Source organism: Pleurodeles waltl, chromosome 3_1, assembly GCF_031143425.1.
Source record: "Pleurodeles waltl isolate 20211129_DDA chromosome 3_1, aPleWal1.hap1.20221129, whole genome shotgun sequence".
In the NCBI taxonomy this organism is placed as follows: Eukaryota; Metazoa; Chordata; class Amphibia; order Caudata; family Salamandridae; genus Pleurodeles; species Pleurodeles waltl.
The window spans coordinates 786032249-786058936 of NC_090440.1; the positions used below are offsets into that span (position 1 = coordinate 786032249).

Genomic DNA, 26688 nt, shown 5'->3' on the forward strand with positions numbered 1-26688 from the left:
GAGTATGTGGGAACAATGAATGCAAGGGATTGTCTTGTGTGTACGCAAATACCTTCCTCTGTGGAAGAAGGGGTCACCTATCATAGTCTACCTCTGACCTATGGAATAACTTGTAGTATGTTACTAACTCAATGCTATAACCAGGAATACATTCAGTATTTCTATTCCAATTATGATTTAGCGTTTTCCTTTGTTCCTATAATGAGATATTTGAGTAAAATAGCTAAGGATCATGATATAGTATTAGTTAGAGGATTCTTTGAACCTACACTGACCTTTGGCACGGCTTATACGCACCGTAACAATTTGACTTGCTTATTAACACGTATGGAAAAGAGCTTTATTGGGCATACAAACGACAGGAGAAAAGCACTAAAAGAAAAATTAGAAAAAGGGTTAGAGAAGAGAACTTACAAGAATGATTATGCTCACACTGCAATTAAAACACAAGGGAAATTAGCTGTAGATGCATTACATGTATGGAAGCTTTGTATATATAGGCCAAAATCACGCACTGACACTTTATTTGTGGGAACGAGTGAATGTAGGCATGTGTTTTTGTTTCAGAGTAAGGGGACATTTATGTTGAATGGGGCAACCCTGTGATTCCTGGAATTTATTATATTGGTGGACTTAATGCTTATTACCGACTCCCTAGGGGATGGTATGGGGCATGTGGGAATAGTGTTTCCTGAGATTTATCAAATAGATGATTTGAAAAAGATACCGAAAATTACTGAGTTACACCGAATGAGACAGAGGAGAGAGATAGCCTCTGCAATTATAGGGGATATTTTTGGAGCAGTAATTCCTTCTGTAGGAGTTATACTGAATGCAAATAAAAAACAAAAGCTGTCAACTACAGTAGAAAACATGTTAACCAATTTTACAGGAGCTATACTTTTACTAAACACTGAATTAGCTGCGGATAGAGCTATGACGCTTCAAAATAGGCTTGCTTTAGACATAATATTAGCGAAGGACAGAGGAGTCTGCAGAATGATTAATGAGAGACACTGTTGCTCATATATATACCTGAAAGTGAGAAAGAAGTAAAGGATTTGCTTACTAATTAAACTAATGCAAGTAAGGATTTGAAGGAGCTGAAGGAACCAGGAGTTTGGGAAAAGGTTGGAAATGGATTTGTTACTGTAGGCAATTGGTTTAGCCAAATTTGGGGTGGGATACTGTGGAAAATTGTTCAGGGAATATTGATTGTGATCATTGCTATATTAGGATTATGGTGGGCATGTAAATTATGGCACAAAATTCAACTACAAAGGGCAAAACATAATCAGAGGAGGGAAGAACAGCCCAGAAGAAGAATCTAAAGGGAAAATGTAAACAGAAGAGATCAAAATGTAGCCGAGAGTAAATTGTAATTGATTGACAAGGGAAAGGTGTGATGACACATTTAGTCATCAGAGGAGGGACTGTTGGAGCAGATATGCTAATATGAGAGTATTCTAATGATTTGGCAATATATACTAATGAGAAATAAATGACAGTTGAAACTAATAAAAGAAAATAACGTGTAATGTGCAAAATGTGCCCACTGGAAGTGGTCACCATCTGTGTTAACAGTACTAAAATAATGTGAAAAATGTATTAATATGCCATAACCAATGATATAAACTATATTTTATGATACTTTGTATCCTTAACTTAGCCAAACTAGAGGCCTGGTCAACGCTAGGCCTTGCTTGCTTAAACGTGGAGACACGATAAGCTGATGAGGACTGGAACTGGAGAAAAGGACCTTGAAGTGTACAGAGTTCAAATGAGCTCTACTAGAATTTTCTGCAATGTACCATCGGACAGGAGACGATCAGAACAAATTGATACAATTATGTGTAGAGTAGGCTAAATGTACTTTCTAACGACTCGAACAATGGAAGCACTGGCTAACGTTACCTGAAGGGCCGGATGATGTTCTCATCAACAGAAGGACCAATCATATTAATAGAACTTGATGCTTGAACCAACGCAAACAAGTGGTAAAGAAAAACTATAGGTTAGAATCATGACCCCAGATAAGGTTGACCAATTAGCAAATTGTGGGACGGACTGAGAGACCCCAATAAAAAGTCATGACACAAGGAAGGAAATCAGAGCGGAGAGGCGAAAGTTGATGATGTCAGGAGACGCTGTCCGAAGTGCTGAGAATTTGGGCTTGCTCCCTGTGAGCCCGAGTCTTGCTGATGACTGATGACCTGGAGACGAAGACTGACTCGTTGCTGATCAATCTTGGATAGGTAGGTATAAAATGTCGACTGACTAATGTGTATTTTTCTTCTAGGTACCAACTGTGCTGTTTTAAAGTGTTTTTCTCTTTTAGATAGTTTTTCCAAATTAATGATTTTTTTGACTAAATTGTTTTCGCATGAAGGCCCACATGCTGATGCTAATCTGAGATAGGCAGGCTAACAAGGACGATTTATGGTGACTTCGGACTGACTGACTTGCATTGCTGAATTATTCAATGTTTTGCTTTGCTGGACTAAGTTTGATGTGTTATTATTGCTTACTGATAAATAAATATTGGTGAAGTTTTTGCTCACAATGCTAATAAAGCTTGATTAATCATGGATTATCGAAATAAAGCTTGACTAGAATTGTAACTAATAGGGAATAAAACAAATTAACCGTTTTGAGAGTAATGGTGTTTTCTTGTTAGATAAGGTTTTTATAGCATTGCATGTTGATTATAATGTTTATTGATGATTCACTGGTTACCGCCTAACTAGGATACTCTATGCGATCAAAAAGATTCATCGACCTATACGTGTCCCCTTCTAAGTTTGCTTACTATGAACAAGGCGCGCTAGCACAAGCATCTGTCAGGTATCATTACTCCTTTAAGTAGGTCTTTTTCCCCTCCTGTAATAACAGGGTTGAGGGCACACTCTGCAGGCAGGTTCGGAGGTGCGAGTGATCGCCAAAATAAAAACATTATTTTGAAGTAGCCGAAAGCGCGAAGATTTGTGACTTGGGCGTACAAACTCGAGTCCAGACATGGGCAATTTCGCCTCAGATACTTCAGCTGGCGACTGACTCGGAACACGCTTGCCAGTTGTTTATTGGACAGGCAAGCTAGGCGACGCCAGAGTTCGGCCCAATCAGTTTTACCGTTGCTGCTGTAGAGCCGCCTTCCCGAACTGAGCCACCCGGCCTGTATATTTATGTCACGAGCGCGTTACGTTGTGGTTCGCTCTGCCCCGCCCTCGTGAGCTGCTCCACTCCTGGGCCTTAACCCTTATCTGTGCCGCAGCGGCAGAGTGCCAGTGAGCAGTGCATGTCTTGGGCCGGGTGACAGCTCCTACTCCCGCAACCTAGGTTAGGCCCATGGTGTCTCTGAAAGATCGGTAAGTATGTCTTGTTGATCTCTCCTACCAATCACGCACACAAGTCGCTCTCCACGCCCTGCACACCGCTGTATGCGAATGGATGAGAGAGGTGGGTGGGTCTCGTTCGGACGGGGGCTGGGCAGACCCTCGACCACTCATTTCTTGCATTCGACTGATTTAGACCCGTTCACAGTGTATTGGGAGCTGTCGAGGTGCTGAAAGCGGCAGGCCACCGACAGAGTGAGAGGATGTTCCTTTTTGTGTGTTTAAATTGCTTACGTGCCTTTGTCCGTTCACATATTTAATTGAAAATAACTTGTTACATTTTACAATTGTTTTATAATCGCGTAAGTTTTTTTCTTTAGATTGAACTGAAACGCCAATGCTGGAAATGTCCAGGTAATTGTGTACTGAAATGTACATATAGGTATTTCACGGTCCCTTCTGGGTGTCGTTTAATGTCACAAGAAGCAAGTTAGTAGTCCAGAACAAGTGTTAAACTTTGGTTAATAAGTAATCTCGTATATGAGTACATGATACTTTATTGATACTGGACTGCTGGCTAGCTTTAGACATCTGGAGTTATTGAAACCATTTATTTCGTGTGCCAAAAAGCACAGTTTGATGTTTCACCGAGGGCCATGTTGTTGGGACATTACCCAACCATTGTTCACTCAAGACCACTTTAAAACAGGCTTCCAGTTTTCCCCGCCCAAGGAATACCCTTTCACGAAGTGGTTTCTGATCGAGTACTTAGGAGCACACTGGGATTGTAACATTGATAAAACTTCTAAACACCACTTTATAAACAGACTTGGACTTCGTTTAGCAAGTATCAAAGACAAACATTTGATAGGGTTTTAAAAATCCCACATATGGTTAGGACTTTCCCTACAGCTAATTTTGATTTTTTTCTTTCAGAGACCTGTACAATGAAAGGCCGAGGCAGGTGATTTCAGTTCACGTGCATTGCATAGTGCCTTCTTTAGCACCTCAAATCTCTTTCCTGAGCTTCTTCTTTAAGGTCAACATAACCAGTGGGCAGCTAGGCTTCCATAGCTAGCCGCAATGTTCCTGTAATATCATGTGGGTCGTAAAAATTCCCTCACCTCAGTCTAGGTAGTGGCACCTCCCCACTTCAACATAGATTGCATCTTAGCATCCAACAGGGGTATGCAATGCAATATTCTTCACACTTGGTGCTATGGCAGTGTGCCAGTACCTACTGGTTAAATCATAGGTGCTTAAGTGCTTTGCAGCGCTAAACCGATCCACAAGCTCATCCTCTCTAAGGATTGGATGGGCATTGGTCCTGGTTACCTAATTGACCCCTTGATAGTCCACATAGAACTGCAAGTCTGAAGGCCCTTGCATTGGTACTAGCACACCTGAACTTTGCCTAGGAGATCTGTCAATTACCCCCAGGTCCAACATCTTGGCAACTTCCTCCTTAATGCCTCCCTGAACCCCGTCAGACATTGTTTACATTCTGCCCTTCACTGGAAGACTGTCACCAGTGTCTGTCATTGATTCAGATGGGTGGACACAGATTGAAGTCAGCAAAAAGAGTTTGGAAAACAATTCTAATAAACTGTCACTGCAGATCAGGCGTTGGCTTGGGCTATCTGAACCCCTTCCACAGTTCCATCCTTTGTATCACCAAATTGCAGGTCAAGAAGAGGCTCACTGTCTTCTACAATCTCCTCTGCTGTATCCACAACATTCACTGTGTACTGTCCCTGGAGGTAAAGCTTCAGTCGGTTCACATAGTACATCATCCTTGATACCCTTGTGTCAACTGTCCAGCAAATAGTTAACCTCAGAAAACGTCTGAACTAACTTGTATGGTCCCACACCATTTGCTTTTCAAAACCTCGGACTTCAGCACCAGCACCTCCTATCCTTGATATCTACCCAGTCAGTATAGATTTTTAGTCATACCAATCCTTCATGAACGGTTGACTTGCCTAAAGATTTTCTTTTTCCCAACTCATATTGAGGTGTCAGCTTCTTAAGGCCAATCGCATAGTCCACCACATCATTCTTTGGAGACTCTGAGGTTCCTTCTCAAGTTCAAAGGATGTGAACCCATCTCCCTTCTGCAGAATCTCTCTATAGGTGAACAAGAGACATGTCAGGAAAGATCCCACTTCCTCCTTAGGTTCTCTGGCAGCGTTCTCATCATGCTCTTAAGTGGCTTGATGGAACGTTTCACCAAACCTTTGGTTTATGGGTGGTATGCTGTGGTGAAGTGGTAAGTCATACCTGCCTGCTTCCACATCTCTCTTGCGTACAAAGACATAAACTTGGTTTCCTAGTCGTAGACCACTTTTTTTGGAAATCCAAACCTAGAATACATTCACAGGAGAGCTCTCACTACCACCTTTACAGCTGTGTTTCTCAAAGGTACTGCCTCTGAATACTTGGCGGCATGATCCGTCACAACTAAGATATAGTTGTTAGTCTGCCAGTGAGGAGGGCTTGAATGGATCAACAATGTCCATTCCCCCCCCACTCAAATAAAACACCCCCAACTGGTAGGGGCACTAATGGTACTTTAGTCCTCTCTCCTGACACACTGCTTACTTGGCAAGGACAGGTTCTACAGAACCTTTGTGTTGCATCCCTGGCCAATAGAACAGAGGGTCTAATGTATGCTGGGTCTATCTAATGCCTAAATGTCCTGCCAAGGCCTATGACAACAGGAAACTTCTGTGCCCAAATGGAACCACTAGCCTACTGCTAAAACCTGTCTCAGGTTTCACGTTCTCACAAAAAACTAGGCCATTATCCCAGCCAACATAGTGTTTCCCAACCACTCCTTTGCTGACGTGTTCCTGGGCATCCTTGCAGTGTACTTTAAGCATAGGGCACTCCTTGTGCTAGGTGGAAATAATTCCCAGGTACGCACCTCGGAGCTAGTAAACCCTGCCGGACTAGAAGCGACCAAGCTTTCAGCACTTGGTCCGTTTCAGGAGCCTCATCCTCTCTCTGAGGAGCAAATGTGAAAATCCTCACGACCCGTACACTCCCAGAGTCTGCCCTTTTTTGCAACCAAAAAGGCTGCTGGTCTTGGCACTAAACCAGGGACAATACAATGATTGCCAAAGAGACAGCAGCACCTTCCTGCTCTCTTGCCCCTTAATTTACCATTGTTTTCTACCTCAACTAAGGCAAGCAGGTTTTCTATGCCTTCACCACTGACTGCCAAGCCTGTATCATTGGTGCCATGTAGAATCTCTTTGGATTTTAGATACGTCTTCTCAGTCATAGCCCTGAAAGCTCCGGTATTCCCCAGGACAGGCACCTTGCTCCCAGTGATACTGACTTCCTGTACAAATTCCCTTATGTTACTTCAATGCGTTTCAAAACATCTGAATCCTTCTCCCAGATATCTATAGCCACTAGGTTGAGCACAACTGTGCCTTCTCGGGTCCCTTCATCCACGTGTAACACGTTAGCTGTCACAGGTGCTGCCAGTATAGAGTCCTTCACCAAATAGTCTCTTTTTAAAATATCTCACCTGGTGGCACTTCTGTCATCTCTTTTCATGATGCTCCTTACCAGACATACCATTACTATTTTCATTTCACCTGGCCTCTCTGCTGGTCCCTCCAGAATTACCCAGGGCCTTATCCTCCAGTGTGGAACCAGTCTGTGGAGAGTTCCTCTCCCCTTTTGGCTTGGATCATGCTGCTCTTACCCCTTGAGAACTCTGTTAGCTAACCACACATTAGGCAATGCTGCAAGGTTCTCTGGATCCCTTTCTGTAAGGTCTGACAGGTATTGCCTAAGTGGTGTAGAGCACAGCTGGAGTCACTGAAACCATCAGTTGGTTAAGAGAATGAACGCCCTTGGCCTCCATCCCTCGCACCCACTCATTCCAATCTTGCATTTACACTGTGAATACAAGTCTGAAATGGAACACCACCTCCTTTCTTGCATTTCTTGAATATCTGAAGGTACTGAGCTGGCTTCAGCCCAAGACCTCCGATCAGAGCTTCCTTAATTCGCTCAAATGTTATGCACATCTCAGCCAGGATGGTATCCTGGCTCATAGACCATCTGGTGTCCACATGCCCTCTTTCAATGATAGCTGTCCCTTTCAAAAGGTAAGCAACGTATTAAAGCAGCTTCCATGGACACATCATTCAAGGCGTGTGCCTTACACGTGACCTCAAAACTCACAGACCAGTCCAAGATATCCTACCCTTCCACATACACATGTGCACGCTCTCTTGGAACTTTGGCTACTACCTGTTTCTATTCCTCTTGTCTCTCCTGCCTCCTTTCCTCTTGTTCGTGGCACATTAGCCTCAGCTTCCTCCTCTTAACTTCATGGCCTTCGACTCCTGCTTCACCTTTTCACTTTCTGAAGAGTTAGATGGAAGTTCATGGTCTCTACTAGCCTAAACCCACCCAAGGGATTACTCCTGGACTTGCTGACAGTGGTACTCTAAAAATAAGAAGTGTTGTGTTTATTGGGGAAATTCTGGAAAGTACATTAGGTGACACACTCGGTGTGTTCTGCGGTAGATCTGTGCTAAGAGGGCATGAGAGCCTGACAGTGACATGTCAGCACCCTCTTCCTTGTTTACTAACATGGTTCCCTTCCAAAAGTGTGTCACAGCCTCCTTCCTTTCACCCAGTCTCTAAAATTGGTCCCTAATCAAACTAACAAGGACATCTCTGTCCCTGCTTCTGGGAGCCCTCCAACCTCTATCCCTACATAGATCATTAAGCTGATCTTCAAATATGGTGTGAAGATCTGCTCCAACTCTGCGTTCTCTATTATTGACGTATGTGGATTTTGTGCATAAAACCGGACATATTGTACCACTGGTGTAAACTGGAGATTTCCTCTGCAGTACTTGCTCTCTTTTGGGCTCCTAATTGTTAGTCATCCAACCACTTACCAGTAGTTGTCAGAACTCCTTTCAGAGGGTAGTTGGCCCAGCCCTAGAGGTTGTGGCCTTTTACTCCTGAAGCCCAGAGGCCAACTCTACTATGGGTTGTGAGGAATTGGTTCAAGTACTACACCTTCAGCACTTGACTTATTATCACGGATCGAGTGGTCCAAGGCTCCTGGGAGGTAGGTGTAAGGGCTACACAGGCACAAGATTCAAAATGCACAAGTAACTACAATAACTGATTATCCAGTCAAATAATGGCTTTTGTGATAAAAGTAGTATTTAACATAAACAAAAAAAGCATCCTAAATAATATCCACAGTCTCTTGAGGTTTGTGCACTAGCATTGTCCTGGGCAGTATCCCTGAGTCCCACTTTCCCTTCTAGCAAGGCTGGTTATTTCCAATTCCATACTGGAGGTGACATTTAGGTGTGGCTTAAGCTATTAACCACAAAATAAAGTCTTGGTTTGGCCTTAAAAGTAAATGTCAGCAGTGCTACATTCTTAATTGGTGTAAGTGCCGGGGAGGCCTGCAAACTTAAAACAATCTTACCCAACCCGATGGCACCCTCAAGTGCGGGAGGACAGGGGAGCGTCTTTGCGGGCTCCAGCCCTTTTGCTGTAGGATGAGGGGTCGCCTTCTTCCTACGGCAAGGGCAATGACTCTAACTTCAGTGTCCTTCACCTGGCATACAAGGGTTGCTGACTTCATGCAGCAAGGGCAATGTCTATAACATCATGATGGTTCCAAACTGGAATATGGGGTAGTTGACTTCTATGAGATGGGTGGAGGTCACGCCTTCTCACAACGGTCCCGACTGGACATCTGACACTGCGCTCACAGAGTTCCACTCAAAAGGATCCCTGTTGGGCCTTAATTCTTCCAGGAACTTTCCTCCCTCACACAGGGTCCACTGGTTTTGGCAGGGAGACAGCTGATGCTCCAAGCTCAGTGCAAGTGATCTTAATTTCCTGGGTGATGGCTCCTCATCCAGCAGGGAGACTAACGGACCTTGGTCCCCAGTACTGGTTACAGAAGCTAGAGGTCTAGGTGATCTTCTTTCCATGTTGGTACACAACGCTGTTGAACAACTTATGGGACTCACGCTCACCCATCTACCTTTCATAGCCCATGGCCAGACACAGAAGTGATTTTGTGTTATGGATGTCGACTTCTTTAAAGTGCCCTCTCCTCTATCCTGGAGCACCAATAGTTCCAAGTGACTCACCACACAGGCCAAGTGAGTAACCAGGGATCCTACCTGGCTCTCAGCTTCCCCTGAAAAATGCCTCAAAAAAGTTTAAAGCCCTTAGGCCTCCATTGATCCTACAATGCCAGCGTGATCAGACCTGCCTTCTTGCCTAACAGTGAGCCCATGCCCCACTGAACAGTAACTCTTCCTTAAATCAAAGAGATCTTTGGTATGCACAGAGGAAGCTCTTCTCATCTTCCATTGTAGGTCTGGTGGCTTAATGGACTAATGAGTCTAATGTAGGGGCCTGTGTTCGACCTTATTGTTAGGTTCAAATCCCAGTGGGTCCACTCAGCCTTTCATCCTTCTGAGGTCGATAAAATGAGTACCATTGAGTTGGGTAACAATAAACATTTGTTATTTAGTGCCAAGATACCTTCTGGGTGAACTTGCGCTTAACCCCTTCGCTGCCAGGCCTTTTGCCCCTCCTGTTCCAAGCCTTTTTTTGGCTATTTGGTGCAGTTCGCGCTTAGGCCCTCATAACTTTTTGTTCACATAAGCTACCCACGCCAAATTTGCGTCCTTTTTTTTCCAACATCCTAGGGATTCTAGAGGTACCCATACTTTGTGGGTTTCCCAGAAGGAGGCCAAGAAATTTGCCAAAATACAGTGAAAATTTCATTTTTTTTTCAAAAAAATTGGAAAAAGGGGCTGCAGAAGAAGGCTTGTGTTTTTTTCCCCTGAAAATGGCATCAACAAAGGGTTTGCGGTGCTAAAATCACCAGCTTCCCATCTTTCAGGAACAGGCAGACTTGAATCAGAAAACCCAATTTTTCAACACAATTTTGTCATTTTACTGGGACATACCCCATTTTTACGATTTTTTGTGCTTTCAGCCTCCTTCCAGTCAGTGACAGAAATGGGCATGAAACCAATACTGGATCCCAGAAACCGCAACATTTCTGAAAAGTAGACAAAATTCTGAATTCAGCAAGGGGTAATTTGTGTAGATCCTACAAGGGTTTCCTACAGAAAATAACAACTGAAAAAGAAAAATATTGAAATTGAGGTGAAAAAAACACCAATTTTTCTCTACGTTTTACTCTGTAACGTTTTCCTGCAATGTCAGATTTTCGAAAGCAATATACCGTTACGTCTGCTGGACTCCTCTGGTTGCGGGGATATATAGGGCTTGTAGGTTCATCAAGAACCCTAGGTACCCAGAGCCAATAATGAGCTGCACCCTGCAGTGCGTTTTCATTCTATACCGGGTATACAGCAATTCATTTGCTGAAATATAAAGAGTGAAAAATAGCTATCAAGAAAACCTTTGTATTTCCAAAAAGGGCACAAGATAAGGTGTTGAGGAGCAGTGGTTATTTGCACATCTCTGAGTTCCGGGGTGACCATACTAGCATGTGAATTACAGGGCATTTCTCAAATAGATGTCTTTTTTACACACTCTCTTATATTTGGAAGGAAAAAATGTAGAGAAAGACAAGGGGCATTAACACTTGTTTTGCTAATCTATATTCCCCCAAGTCTCCCGATAAAAATGATACCTCACTTGTGTGGGTAGGCCTAGCGCCCGCGAAAAGAAACGCCCCAAAACGCAACGTGGACACCACATTTTTTTTTTAAGAAAACAGAGGTGTTTTTTGCAAAGTGCCTACCTGTAGATTTTGGCCTTTAGCTCAGCTGGCACCTAGGGAAACCTACCAAACCTGTGCATTTTTGAAAACTAGAGACCTAGGGGAATCCAAGATGGGGTGACTTGTGGGGCTCTGACCAGGTTCTGTTACCCAGAATCCTTTGCAAACCTCAAACTTTGGCTAAAAAAACACATTTTCCTCAAATTTTGGTGACAGAAAGTTCTGGAATCAGAGAGGAGCCACAAATTTCCTTCCACCCAGCGTTCCCCCAAGTCTCCCGATAAAAATGATACCTCACTTGTGTGGGTAGGCCTAGCGCCCGCGACAGGAAATGCCCCAAAACGCAGCGTGGACACATCACATTTTTTTAAAGAAAACAGAGGTGTTTTTTGCAAAGTGCCTACTTGTAGATTTTGGCCTGTAGCTCAGCCGGCACCTAGGGAAACCTACCAAACCTGTGTATTTTTGAAAACTAGAGACCATGGGGAATCCAAGATGGGGTGACTTGTGGGGCTCTGACCAGGTTCTGTTACCCAGAATCCTTTGCAAACCTCAAACTTTGGCTAAAAAACACATTTTCCTCAAATTTTGGTGACAGAAAGTTCTGGAATCAGAGAGGATCCACAAATTTCCTTCCACCCAGCGTTCCCCCAAGTCTCCCGATAAAAATGATACCTCACTTGTGTGGGTAGGCCTAGCGCCCTCAACAGGAAATGGCCCAAAACACGACATGGACACATCACATTTTTTCTTAGAAAACAGTGCCTACCTGTGGATTTTGGCCTCTAGCTCAGCCGGCACCTGGGGAAACCTAGCAAACCAGCGCATTTTTGAAAACTAGAAACCCAGGGGAATCCAAGATGGGGTGACTTGTGGGGCTCTGACCAGGTTCTGTTACCCAGAATCCTTTGCAAACCTCACAATTTGGCTAAAAAAAACACATTGTCCTCACATTTCGGTGACAGAAAGTTCTGGAATCTGAGAGGAGCCACAAATTTCCTTCCACCCAGCGTTCCCCCAAGTCTCCCGATAAAAATGATACCTCACTTGTGTGGGTAGGCCTAGCGCCCGCGACAAGAAATGGCCCAAAACACAACGTGGACACATCAAATTTTTTCATAGAAAACAGTGCCTACCTGTGGATTTTGGCCTCTAGCTCAGCCGGCCCGGGTGGGGGCAGATATGGCCTAAAATAAATTTGTCTCCCCCCCCCCCCCACCCCCCCCCGGAGCGACCCTTGCCTATGGGGTCGCTCCCCCTGCGTGACATTGGCGCCAAAAAAAATAATCCCCGGTGCCTAGTGGTTTCTGCCCCCTTGGGGGCAGATTGACCTAAAATCGGGCAATCAGCCCCCAAGGGGGGCAGAAAGGGTCTAAATACAATTTGCCCCCCAGAGGAGCAACACTTGCCTAATGGGTCGCTCCCCATCTCTAAAAAAACAAACAAACAAAAAAAAAACACCAAAAAACAATTTGCCCTGGCGCCTAGAGGTTTCTGCCCCCCCAGGGGCAGATCGGCCTAATAACAATAGGCCGATCTGCCCCCGGGGGGGCAGAAATGGCCTAAAATAAATTTGCCCCTCCACCCCCCCCTTGGGAGCGACCCTTGCCTATGGGGTCGCTCCCCCTGCGTGACATTGGCTCCAAAAAAAAATCCCCGGTGCCTAGTGGTTTCTGCCCCCTTGGGGGAGATTGACCTACAATCGGCCAATCTGCCCCCAAGGGGGGCAGAAATGGTCTAAATACAATTTGCCCCCTAGGGGAGCGACCCTTGCCCAAGGGGTTGCTCCCCACCTCAAAAAACAAAAACTAAACAAAAAAAACAAAAAAAAAACCAATTTTTTATCCCTGGTGCCTAGAGGTTTCTGCCCCCCCTGATAATAGGCCGATCTACCCCCAGGGGGGGGCAGAAAAGGCCTTAAAAAAAAATGCCCCCCCTGGGAGCGACCCTTGGCCAAGTTTCATAAATAAAAAAGACATCCCTGGTGTCTAGTGGGCGTTTTGACAGCCGGATTGCTTTACAATCCGGCTGCCAAAACGCAGAGAGAGACAGAAATACATTTCCTTCCCTTTGAAGCCTCTCTGCCTCCTCCCCGTGATCGGAAGAGAAATGCTTTGCATTTCTCTTCCGATCATCGCGCTGGAAGCAGAGCTTCCAGCGCGAAGGAGGAGGCATTGTGATTGTCAGCGCGCCACGTCACAGGGGGGGGGGGGGGGGGGTCAGGGGTGGAAGGGGAAGGGCTTCCCCTTCCATCCCTGACTTGGGGGTGTGGGGGGAAACCCCACAGAGGGAGCGCTAGCGCTCCCTCTGGGCTGGGCTGGGTGCCCAGGATGTAATAGTTACGTCCTGGGCACAGCAGCACTGTGCCCCAGGACGAAACCATTATGTCCTCGGCACAGAAGGGGTTAACAAATACACATGTTATGTTATGTTCTCACACCAGCTCTCAGGATTGTCAGCAATCCACATCTCTTGTCTGAGGTGCGACGGTTTGCAATCCTCACCTCCAACTAGCATTTCCAGGCCCTGGACTTCCAAAATAGATTCCATAGGGTTCCAAGTTATGTACCATCCGCAGGCACACGCACACCACCACACAGCCCCTATCACCCCCTCCACCTGCGGCACAGCGCTACATTCTGGCACCATTTAGGGAAAGGTTGAGTTCGGTGCTTATCAGTAGAACTTTATATAAGTGAGATGGTAGACTCCACTCTTGTGACACAGGTAACGAGGCCTGTTCATACTACTGATTACTATAAAACAGAAAATGGGTATGTTGCTATCATCATGCTTGTGTCATGTAACTCCTGGCAAGGACTGTAGCCCTTTACTACATCAAGGGTAGCTCTTGGAGCAACCCTCCCGATCTGAGACTGTATTTCCATGAAGCAGGCATAGGTCATGTCGCACACGAGGGATCTGTGTTGGCCCATGACCAAAAATCAGTCACAGGAGTCCACATAACCAGCTAGTCAGGAGCACTCAGAGCAGGGGTGCACATTGGTAACCATGCAGGAGACTTTTCCATTCCAACAGTTGTAAAATGGCAAAGTGTAAAGTATATTGTTCCAGCAACGTTATTCAAATCACACAATGTAAAGATACATTTCTAGGAGGATTGGGGCTTCTCCAAATTTTCCAGATGAATTAGATATTGTAAGTTTCAAAATGCTAGTAACAAGCATGGGCAGCCTCTATATGCCATGAAGTACTGATGTATTCCAATAACCCACACTCAACTTCCAGCGGATCAGACTTACTTGTTTGGTGCAGTTTGGGACTGGGATGAATTTTTACACCTAGTCAGGTTCTGGTTTGCAGCCTGTCACTGATAGCTCTGTAATGTGATAATGATATGTACATATTTGATTGACATTTCATACACCAATGTACACATTATTAATACTGCGAAGAGATAAAAAGGCATGTTGAAGGTATTGTTATTTAAATCAGCTATGGTTGTAAGAATGTTTGCAATTTGTCTAACCTCTGGCAATCACTTGGGGTAGCAGCCTTGGTCCTGCTTCTGTAGGGACAGTCCAGCCTGAACTGCCAAGCCAGGTCCTTTCTGATTCAGAACACAAGCAACTCCATACCGGTTTTGCCTTGTTTTTTATTTAGCCCTTTGATAGTACATAAACCGCTGTTAATAGGGCATCGTAAAGCCATTCAGCAGTCTGGGTTATGATTTTCCACAGCTCTCCATCACAGACTGGTGTCTGATTTGTTTTTATTGCAGTCTGTATTGTGGCTATGCCGGTTCTGTGGAGCTGTAGTCATTAACGGGCAAGCTCCCTCAGTTCAAACAAGCAGTACATTTTGTGGAGGAGAAACACGGCTAAGTGTATTATTGTACTGAATGGCAATACAGTGTTGTAGTGCTATGTTATGTAATGCACCCTATGTAGAGCTTTACAGTGCCTCTTGGGCTCGCTACCTTCTCTACTAGTTTTGTGGATTTCATCGCAGACGAAGATCCATTGTTTTAGTGGGCTGGGCTCAAATTTCTGTAACATTTGGCATCCCCTTGTTTTCAAGGCTTAAACCTTAGTAATTCAAATTTTGCATTAGCTGTTTAGATGTAATTACTGGAGTATGCACCTGCAGTATGTTATCTGCATCATGTTTGTAGGGAGTAACAAATGAAGATAACATATTGCATCTACACTATTCTACCTGTGAGAAATAAAACAAATTACGTCTCTGACATTGTTTCTGTAATATACATTATTATGTATTTCAAGCCTTAACATTGATTAAGGTAAGACTTGAGCCACTGAAATGTATTATCTTGCCATTTGTAAGTAACTTTTTAAGTTTCTGAATCGTTTTGTGTGGCAGGGAAGATGGCGGCATGGAGGGATCACATCAGTGCCATTGCACCTAGTCTCACTGGTGTTTGGAGTTGAAGCTAAAGATGTTCCCAATGTTACTGTCCTCTCGACCTCATTGGACTGCATCTGGTACCATTGCATGTGCCTCAGGCTCAGCAAGACCCATTAGGCAGTAGAAAGTGTTCCAACATATTTTTTTGTCTCCTGGAAGTATACCTGCTGAGGAACTGTACTCCACTTACGTTACCAGAAAAGCCAACCATATCCTTAGTAAAACTTGTAAGAGGCCCTGCTAACTGAGGGACCTGCATTAGTGTAGTTCCATAGATTGAGGCTCCCAAGAAGTCTTAACGTCGTCCCAGCTAAGCTTACCAAGAGGCAAACAAGCATCAAGAAAAGCCCCATCTAGGTTGAGGAGTTGCTCCATCAAGTGTAATCCTGTGCTGTCTCTGACCTGTCCTGTATGTGTTTGTATGTATCTTCTCTTTCTCTGTCTCTCTTTCGCTTTCTCTTTCTCTTTCTCTTTCTCCCTCTCCCTCTCTTACACTTACCCCCCACCCCAGCACCTACCTCAGTATTGTTAGCTGGATGCAGGATTACCAGCTAATCCTAAAAGGAGAGATTCTGGTTATACTAGTGAGTCCCATGGGAGCCTCTACTACAGGAAAAACGGATCCACACCTGGTTAGATTCTAAGATGCAGGCCCCTTAATTTGTAGGACCAGCCTAATAACTGCTGGTACCTGATCCTAGCCAGAGACTTTCCAAAACATGGACTTGGACCAACCTGTTTTTAGGGGTGACACATCTTATCCCACCTCTTTATTTAAAAGTGATACGCAGTGAAAAGAGTCGACTTTTTCGAGAGTTTAAATCCTGAGCACTCGTGAAGAGCTTCAAGTCAAACCAAAGCCTATTGGTTAAAATTTGCACCAAGTTTTCAGAAGTTTATAGGCTGGTTCCAAGACACTACTAAAATCTATGGGGGCATGCCTGTCTCCCATAACATACTCTTTATTGGATAGTTCATTTGTAACATGGAAAAGGTTAAGAACAGTGGATAAAAGTAAACTTTAAATACTTATGAAAAGCACTGCAATCAGTAGAAACTGTCCATTAAAAGAAAATAGGTGTGGCATATCAGTCAATTCACAATATTTTGTTCCCAAACAAGTAAGGCTATACGATTGTTAGAGTGCTCAATGGCATTAGAAATTTATGACCATACGTTAAAAACAGAAACAATTAGGATTTCATTGTACTGACTAAAAATTCTATAACCATTAAAATCAATATCCATTAATAAGTTCACAGTATTTGAATACCATGTAGATAAAGATTTGTAGAGTATTCAGTAATGTTAGGACTGATGTAGATAAAGGGAGAACTTGTAATACTAGCAGGAGATACTGAGGCCACTAGATTCAGTATCCATAATAACTACATATCTAGACCTCTCACAGTCGTTGGTTCCCTAGTAGAGGAGAGGTGTCGACATTTTCCAGGATGTTCCGAAAAGGTGTTAGATCCTGAGTCAAACTCAACTTATTCTGCCCTGTTTTTATGAATTTAGTTGTCCCATAGGCCAATTGCATATCGGCAGTGTTAAAACATTACTTCACTGCAGTAGCACATTTTCTAATCCTCAATTAACGGGAGGCAGTTCGAAATAAGTCACCTTTTCTTTCATCAAGTAGGGAATGACAGTAGCAGACGATGTGGGCCAAACTTTCTTACACATATAAAATAATTTAGAGATATCAGTGGTCTTAATTTTGTCCAGTTCTGGTGTTTCTTCCCAACTCACATATATTAAGATGGAGTCTGCTGTAAACGTTCTTGAATTTCATTGACGTGCTCTCAGTATGGCTGTAATCTGTCTTTTAAATAAAAGGTTCATAATACTCCATAAGGACTCGGGGATTGGCAAGGTTTTAGAGCAAACTCAAAGGGAAGAGCACACATTTGTTTCTTTAAGATTCCTTTAAAGAGCAGCCATTACAAATGAATTTCCCCAGCTGCTTGCAGATTCAGATTGTTGGTTTGCTGAAGCTTTGATAGATAATCAAATTTACTCTTTTGTTTGTCTTCCTTAAATTGGTCCCATAGATGTAAATAATCACAGTTTACAGTTTTACATCTGTACCAGAAGCTAATGTTGTGCGAATCTTGCAGAATTTGCTGTTTAATAAAATTCCAGGAGTATCTGCACCTGTGATATAAACATTGGAAAAGCAAAGATGTACCAGATTAAGTTGCATTGAATTACATCAAGCTATGTTATTTTGAGGAAAAGAAGGACCTGGGTTGTTCAAATATTTCAAAGCCATAATTTAAAGTGGGCATAAATTTCCTTTCACTTATATCCAATGATGGCTTAATCGTTGAACCTGACAAGTTATTAGACCGCTTTATCATGGCAAGCATTGATGCTTTGGATTTTAACTTTAATTTTGCTTTATAATGCGCTAGAGTTGTGGTGTCTTGAAACCAATTTCTTTAGTACTTACAAAGATTGCCCATCTCAGTGTGCTCTGCATTCAAATGCCTTAATTTTTAATGCTCTCTCAAAGACTGGGACATTTGATTTCTCCTAGTTTATACTCAGACTGTTGACTCTGCAATGATTTGTGAGTTGATTTAAGGTGTGCTGTAGGCCCTTGCTACTTCTGTCCAGGATAACAGCGTGGTCTGTATACAAAGGCAGAGACATCAGCATGCCTCCTAATTTAAGAGGGCCGGCTCTAGGTTTAGAAGCCTACATCATAATGTCTGAGATGTATAAATTAAATAAAAAGGGGCCAGGGCACAGCCTTTTGTAAAGCTCATATGCATGTGTATTTTTGCGGATGAAAACATATGTTATCATATAACTTGTATGCAAGTGTCAGTGTACAGGAGATGTATCACTTTCAACAACTTTAGGTCAGTTTCAATTTATTTTTACTTGCATTAGTTCATTAAAACCATAGCAAAAAGGATAAACAACAATAATTAACTGATTAAAATTTTTAAACGTTTCTCAGTGTGTGAGGCAGCCTATTTTTGTGGGAACCTGCGAGCAAGAACTCTTGACCCTGGCCCTTACACCATAGACTTATGGAGATTTGCCAATGAATTGGAAGGCTCAACATTTCAGTTTTGGGTCTTTTGAGATTGAGGTAGGTAATGATGTTTTGTTTATAGGTTCAGATCCCTCTACAATTGAATGCATTTTAACATTAAAGTTATAAAATTATAAAAGATTATCGGTGGACGGGCCAGTCTTCAGTCCTGTAAAAACCTATGATCCAGGACTTGACTCTAGACCTTACAGCCAAGACTTGTTGAAATCTGGTGAAAAATGTAATAAATCAGCAGCTCAGCATGGGGTCATCAGAACTTAGGCAATGATGGCCTGACTACAGGTTTGGATCCCTCCAGAGTTAGAGGCTTTTATCAGTAGTTTTCTTCTTGGTTCCTTTAGGTCTGAACAAATGCTTACAAGGTGAAGTAGATCCTCCCTTGGTGAACCGCACAAATGGCATGTGCTACCCTCTTTCGCTTGCCATGATGGTTTCTCTACCAAAGATGTAAAAACACCAGGCTGGAGGGTAAAAAGTATCTGTATTATGTGTTTGACTAAAAATTGAGGCCGATTTGAGCTGCTTTTAGCTATTGCCCAACATCCATGTGTATTATCTTTTTTTCAGAACCAGTTTGTCCTCGATCAAAGATTTTTCCTTCACACACTTATTTAAAACCCTTTTAAAGGTTGCATGTTAGTAACTGGCCCCATACGGCTTTCACTTGCAGTGCTACTATGGCGCTTTAAAGGAGGTACTTGAATGACAACACGGGAGGATGGTTATTGTTGACCAGAGTATTTAGTTGAGAGAGTTTTCATAGAAGTCCTTCAGCCTGTAACAGCACTTTATAAAGGCACACAGTCTTGCATTTGATTGCTGTAAAAGGCCTAATTCTAGACTAATCTGTGCTGGAGACACATTAAACTAAACTGTCCATGCAGGCTGAAATCTCGACCTGAAGCACTACACTACCATAAGTGAGTGTCCGAAGTAATTTTGCTGCCATGATGATTACAACAGCTTAAAGCTCAGACCTGTTAGGTTGTTTAATAGAGTGCAGAAGGCTGCAATAGGTACGGTACGTTACCTGTTCTTATTTGTAATTGCCTTTTGGGAAGGAAGCTGTGTTTGTCGTTTTTCAAGACTCCCAGATAGTTGTATGTGTCCACATTATCAAGCGGGGTGCTTTTTCAATGACTATGTAGTTCCTCTCTTTGTTTGCCTTTTAATGGACATGACTTTTGTCTTATTTCTGTGGATTTCCAGTGTGTTTTCACTTGCATACTTCAATAGTGCATCCATCTTTCGCTGTAGACTAATTATTGTAGAACTGCAGAGGAAAATATTGTCTGCTTACAGGAGATGATTTAAGCTCAAGGATTTCAGCAATGGGCAGTGGCTGTTTATTGAGTCAAGTACCTTCGTCAGATTTGATATCATTTTTTTTTTTTTTTTTTTAAAGGTTAAAGAGTGCCCGTGCAAGCACACACCCTTGTGGACCCCCTGGCTGGTCGCATTTTTCCTGGAGAGGTGGATCTGGTTCCCTATATTTATTCTGGTCAAGGTGTTTGCATAGAACAATTGGATTCCTCTCAGCAGGGATAGTGGTATACCTACCCCATCCTGCGAGCTTTGGCCATAGTTTTTCTCGATACACACAGTCAGAGGCCAGTTTAAAGTCGACAAAACATAAATGAACTGAATTTTTTTTTTTTTTTTCTGTCTATCCAGGATCAACTTCCCAGGCATTCAACTTGCACTAAAGCTAGTTTCTGTAGAACAGAGTCTTAAAGTTGATGAAACCGGCTTAAAGTTCCATAGTTTCAGTTTTTGCATAATCATTTGTCAATGGGACAGTGCCATAGTGTTGTCACTTGTACTGTTGTTTTCCTTGAATTTGAATCGATACCAGACAAACAGGTTATTTTTGTTCAATCAGTCTTTAAGATCATTCAGCAGTAGCGACACGTAAAACTTAGCTTCCATATCTAGAAGGTCTATCAGTCTGGAATTGCCTGGATCTGCCGCTGAACGCTCCATATGTAGCGGGCAGAGGATAGAGTTCTTTCAGGAGGATGAAATGGTGCCTGTAGGAAAGCAGTCATGAAATGACAGAGTTACCCAGGATGCTCAATAATTCCTGTCCATCTTTAAAATCTTAATAGGGATGCTGTTCGGCCTAGGTACCACATCAGAGATTTCCCTTTGATGTCTATTACATCTTCATACACCAGTTACCAGCACAAGATTTCTCCACAGTATCTATGGCAGGTTTCTTCTTAGTCTGTTCCATGAGTTCGGCAAATGAAGGAACTGAAAAGAGGTCCTTCTCAAATTTTAGAACTCTTTGATTGTACAATAAGGGCACATAATTTTTGCAATCATGTGCCAATGTTGTCTTACTAAATTTTGAGTTATTATCGGACTCGAGTGTATTTATATATTGCCAAAATGCCTTATGGTCTCTGCACTTACATATCACAAATAACGTTTTTTGCATGTGGCTTTCTGTAGGTGTTTTATGGACCCTGTACTTTGTATTAAGTTCTTAAATTTTTTGTGAGAAATCCATAGGTCTTTAAATGGCATGATCTGCGCGGTAAACGTCCTTTTTAACCTTTAAATACCATGTATTATTCATTTCTTTACTGAAATGTTTAAGAGATGCATTGACGTTTCTTTTATGTATATAATTATGTAACTAATAAGAATAACTAGGCATCTGTATTAAATTCTGCTAATGGCAAATGACTCTGGGATTTCATGGGCGTAGTTCAGTCAAGAAGTGCTAGTTCAAAACTTTTTCAGGCATTTTTGAGTCTTTTCAACTTCCATCAACCTGTTAAATGACAACTCTTGAGATGTTTGCAATACTTAAACTTAATTTGATCGTGACTTCTTGTGAAAATGGTCACTTTCATGTTGTCAGAACCCCTTTCACAGGGCAAGCAGTGATTAAATGGCCCAACCGTGGGGGGTTGAGGCCTTTTACTCCTGATGTTCCAGGGTCCGACCTACTGAGAATTCTGAGCAACTGAGCCAAGTACCTCTTCTGCATTTGTCTGTCATTGGTAACTGGGTTGCACAGTGTAAGGCTTCCTCTGGGGTTAGGTGTGGATGCAGGGGAATGCTCACAAATCAAAATGTGTACAGCAGGATCAATACTCACTTTTATGAAAAAAAGGAGAATTTTATTTCTACCGCTACCAACACAAAGATAAAATATGACGTTCACAAACAACTACACAATCCCACTGAGGTCGGGGCTCTAGTGTTTCCTTGGTGATTCCCTCTTCTACTTCCTCCTTGTTCTAGTGATAGTGGTTATTCCCTATTCACTAGTGCAACATCCAGGGTATGTCCTACTAGTAGTCCAAGTCTCAAGAGTCCACTCGTGTTCCATCACACAATATTTTAGCTAGCAAGTTCCACTGAGGTTGATTGACTCCAAGTCAGTCTTGCACGCACTTGGAGGGTCCAAAGTTCCTGAGCACGTCCCCTTTGTGGGCGTCAGAGCGGCAGCAGCTGGCACACTGCATGCGTCCAGGCAGGCTGCAATTGCCGATTTCCTTCATACACAGTCGGGCTTCTGTGGCTATAAGAGGTTCTTTGTGGCTTTTCATTGCGGGTAAGATTTCTTGGTCTCCTGAACGATGGGGAAAGATGACAAGACGTTCCTAGGGCTGATCCCTTGCGCAGGGGTGGATGTGTTGGGGGGGCTTCCACAGCACATTCACTCCTTTGTCGATGCTCTGGGGCAGTATACACTTCTGGTTAGGTCCAGTGACACCCTAAGGCATATGGAGTCACCTGTACATGAGCTCCCATCCACTCGGCATAGGAGGTGTCTGCACGGTAGCACCTCCTTGCATATGGGGTTGGTGATCCTCCGCTGCAATTGGGTTCGGCTCGATCATCACAACTTTCAACCAAGTTCATGTGTGGCACCATTCTACCCCACAGCATATTGGGTTGCAGGCCCTTAGCTGCACACAGGCTCTGGCCTGACCACAGCTCACTTCACAGTGGCCCCTCCTCTGGCATACGGGAGTCAGCAACCTTGTCCCACACATGGGCATCCACCTTTTTTGTGCAGCAGCTGATTCCTCACTCCTCACAACCTGAATCCACTCAATAGAATTCCCCACTGGACCTCACTTCCTCTAATTCTCTCCTCTTCTTCACAGGGCACACTGGTCTTTGCAGGCAATCAGGCAATGGTGCCCCACGTTCCAGGGGAGGTGGTCTTGAATTCCCTGGGTGATATCCCCTCACTCAGCAGGGAGACTAGCAGGTCTTGGCCTCTAATCCTGGTCAGAGGCAGAAGTCTTGGGGAGCTTCCCCTCCTCACAAGCCTGTCTGACTTCTAGGCAGATGACTATTGTCGGGTTCTCAAACTCCCCTGCTTATAATCCATTTCAAGACACCAACTGTAATTTAGGGTATGTGTCTTTGAGTGTAATGCTAGGGCTCTTCTTCTTTTAAAGTGCCCACTCCTCTGTCCTCTTCTTCCTCGCAACAGCGGTCAGTCACATCAGGAGAGACTCCTAAGCAGATAGCCACTCACCACAGTCCATGAGAGTAACCAGAGTTCACACCTGGATGTCAGCTGCAGTGATTTGTTTCAAAAGGGTAGCTGATGGCCCCAAACTTCCTCTCTTATCAGCCCCATCTCCTTCCCGAGATGTGCCCAGGCCCCTTCCTTGTGATCTCTCCCTGAATCAAGGAGCACCCTTTGATGTGTGCGGGGGAAGCCTGCCTCTGCCCTCTCTAATATGTGTCCCGCCCAGCGTACAGGAATGCAGCTATACACAAATCTGTTTGAGCGATTTATGTACCTCCACTTCTTTTTTCACCATGCAGACCTGCGTCTCCCAAAATGGAACCCAGGGCCCTTCAAATATTGTGCTGTCCACAGGCACACATACACTTGGTGCATTTATACAACCTACACACACTGCACAATACTGTATCCTTTATGTACTATACCACTCATAGGCACACATACAACCAGAGTATACATTTAACATGCACTCACTTCACAACACTAAGGCCCTCATTACAACTCTGGCAGTCGGTGATAAAGCGGCGGTGATACTGCCAACAGGACGGTGGTAAGAAAAATGGAATTATGACCACGGCAGAAACCGCCAACACATACAGCCACTTTAACACTCTGACCGCCACGGCGGTAGCAACAAACACAGCGGCGGTAACCGGCAATAGCCTGGCAGAAGACAATGTACCGCCCACTGTATTATGACACACCAATCTGCCACCTTTTCCGGGGCGGTACCAATGCCATCAAAAGCACGGCGGAAACAGTACACAGACGGGAAACGACTCACTTCTCGACAATCAAGGAAGAACCACGACTCCATGGAGCCCGAACTGCACATATTTCCAATGCTGGTCTACCTCTTCCTACACCAGGAACACGAACGGCGGCGAAGACGACCACAGTGAGCACCGCACCTAGCACACAAAGGGGGGGGGGGGGGCAGAAGAGAGTAGCACACACATGAAACAACCCCACCCCCAACACCATACAAACAAACAAATGAAACAACATCACATATACACCCCTTGACCCTCAGGAATAACGCAAGGACAAAAGGCATTGATTAAAGTGAGTGTAATATTACAAATTTAGATAGATATGTCCTTAAAGCACTAAACAGTATGTACAATATATACAAATGGAGGGACAGTGCCCACTCCAAAATGTCCGTGGCCCACAGGGCCATAACACATAGGCCAAGGCCACACTTGACTCCTGCCTCAATACGGAGAGAACACTGCAGGGGCATCAGGTCAAAAACACACAGGCACCTCAGGGGGACGGGGAGTAGGGGGGGCACCTCAGCCGGAAGATGGTACAATGCCACTGCTCCTGGAGGGGGCTGCATGCCCTCTGCGATGTCCTGGGGAATGCAAAGCCACAGTCTCTTAAGTGGGTGGTTTGCCCACTGCTTGGTCCTGGGGAGTGCAAGGCCACAGTCTCTCTAGTGGGTGGTCTGCCCACTTCTTGGTCCTGGGGAGTGCAAGGCCACAGTCTGTCTAGTGGGTGGTTTGCCCACTGCTTGGTCCTGGGGAGTGCAACGCCACCGTCTCTCAAGTGGGCGGTTTGCCCACTGCTTGGTTCTGGGGAGTGCAAAGCCACAGTCTCTCTAGTGGATGGCTTCTCCACTGGTTCTGGAGGGAACCTTGTGCCCAGTGTGCTTTTTCCTGGCAAGGAGGGGGTGAGTGGATGCCTTCTTCCACTGGTTCTGGAGGGGGCCTTGTGCCCAGTGTGCTTCATCCTGGCAAGGAGGGGGTGAGTGGTTGCCTTCTTCCACTGGTTCTGGAGGGGAACTTGTGCCCTATAATGCTGATCCTGGATGGTGCAAGGTCACAGTCTCTCACCTGGGTGTCACACCTACAGATGTTGCAGGTGCCAGGACGCACTACAGCCCATGTAGCCGGCATTAACGGCTGCTCAGTGGATGGCAGTTGCGGGGCTGGCGGCGGTGTTGTCAGTGGTGGGGGGGAGGCTCCAGCCCATCCCCTGCAGCCTCAGACGGCTGCCCACTGGGGCTGCTGCTGCTGGCAGTGGTGCTGCTGGTGGTGCAGGTGGCGGTGCTGGCGGAGGTGCAGGTGGCGGTGCTGTCAGTGGTGGGGGGCGGCTCAAGCCCTTCCCCTGCAGCCTCTGATGGCTGCCCACTGGGGCTGCTGCTGCTGGCAGTGGTGCCCTTTTTCTGATGGGCGCTGACCTGCAGAAAGAGATACATAGAAAAAGGTATTAGTCATACCGTCTGGCCTGTTACACTTATGACCCACCATATCCCTCCCATCCCCTTACTCACTAATGGTGAGTGTCTGGCTAACAGGTATCCCTCGATATTTACAGGTGACTCTGGTTACCCCAACCTCTCATGGCTACTGACTCCATTGAGGAATGCCAGGACAAGGGCAGAGGAATGTTACAATGAAGCACCTGGGCAAACAAGGAGGATCATTGAGCATACCTTTGGCCTCCCGAAGGCCAGATTCCGGTGCCTCATCTGACAGGTGGATCCCTGTGCTACTCACCCAAGAAGGTGTGCCAGATCATCGTTGCATGTTGCACAATCGGGCCTTGAGACGCCAGATGCCTTTTCTGCAGGAGGATGAGGTTGTAGATGGTCGTGTGAAAGCAGTGGAGCCTGTGGACAGTGACGAAGAGGAGGCAGAGGAAGAGGATGTGGACAACAGAACTACTATCATTCAACAGTACTTCCAGTGACACACAGGTAAGACACTGTAACTTCACCTTCCATTGCAGTTTTGTGTTGGACATTGTACATGGCAGACTGATTTTCCAAAATCTATGGCAACCTACTGTGCCCTTTGGCATCTCTATTTTCAGATATCTGTGCCCCACTCTGGTTCATGGTGTGTTTACTGCTGCCCACTACAGGTCATACCTATGTATTTATAACTGTACGTTTGAATTGCAGTGTTTACAACTTGTTAAACTAATACATTTTTCAATCAGTTGACAGACTCCATACTTGTATTATTTCCCAGGGTGTTTATTTCTGTGATAATAAGTGTAGGGGGTATTGCAGTGGGCTGGGTCGATGATGGAGGAATGTCCAGGATAGGGTCCAGTCTATTGGTATCACAGATGCATTGTCTAAGGGGGCATAGGGAGTGGGGCAATGGCAGTTCAAGGTGGACAGGGTGACATAGTGGGACACAAGGGTGACATTCAGGGAAGTCTTATTTCCTGGCAGGGGTCTTGCCAATTTCTCTGGCTTCTGTCTGGATCGCAGGGACATTTTGCGTGGTGGTTCTCCTTCTGCTAGGGGAGGGGTGCTGGTGGCCTGTTTTTCCTGTGGCGGGACATCCTGCCCACTAGCGTCGGTGGAGGGCTCTTCATTGGTGTGGCTAGTGTCAGGGGCCCGTTGTTGTGCCACTGCCTCCCTCATGGTGTTGGCCACGTCTGCCAGTACCCCTGCAATGGTGACCAGGGTGGTGTGGATGTCCCTCAGGTCCTCCCTGATCCCCAGGCACTGTCCCTCCTGCAGCCGCTTGGTCTCCTGCAACTTGGCCAGTATCTGGCCCATGGTCTCCTGGGAATGGTGGTATGCTCCCAGGATGTTGGTGAGTGCCTCGTGGAGAGTCTGTTCCCTTGGCCTGTCCTCCCCCTGTCGCAC

At 44.8% G+C, this 26688-nt stretch overlaps 1 protein-coding gene across 1 annotated transcript in view; it reads left to right on the forward strand.

Annotated features, from left to right (window-relative positions):
- The first annotated feature begins 3222 nt into the window (after positions 1-3222).
- RNF141 (ring finger protein 141) overlaps positions 3223-26688 on the forward strand; it is a 185764-nt gene continuing 162298 nt past the window's right edge. Inside the window, exon 1 of the mRNA XM_069223617.1 lies at positions 3223-3365. The gene's annotated coding sequence lies outside the window, so the exon portion shown is untranslated. The remainder of the gene's footprint in view (positions 3366-26688) is intronic.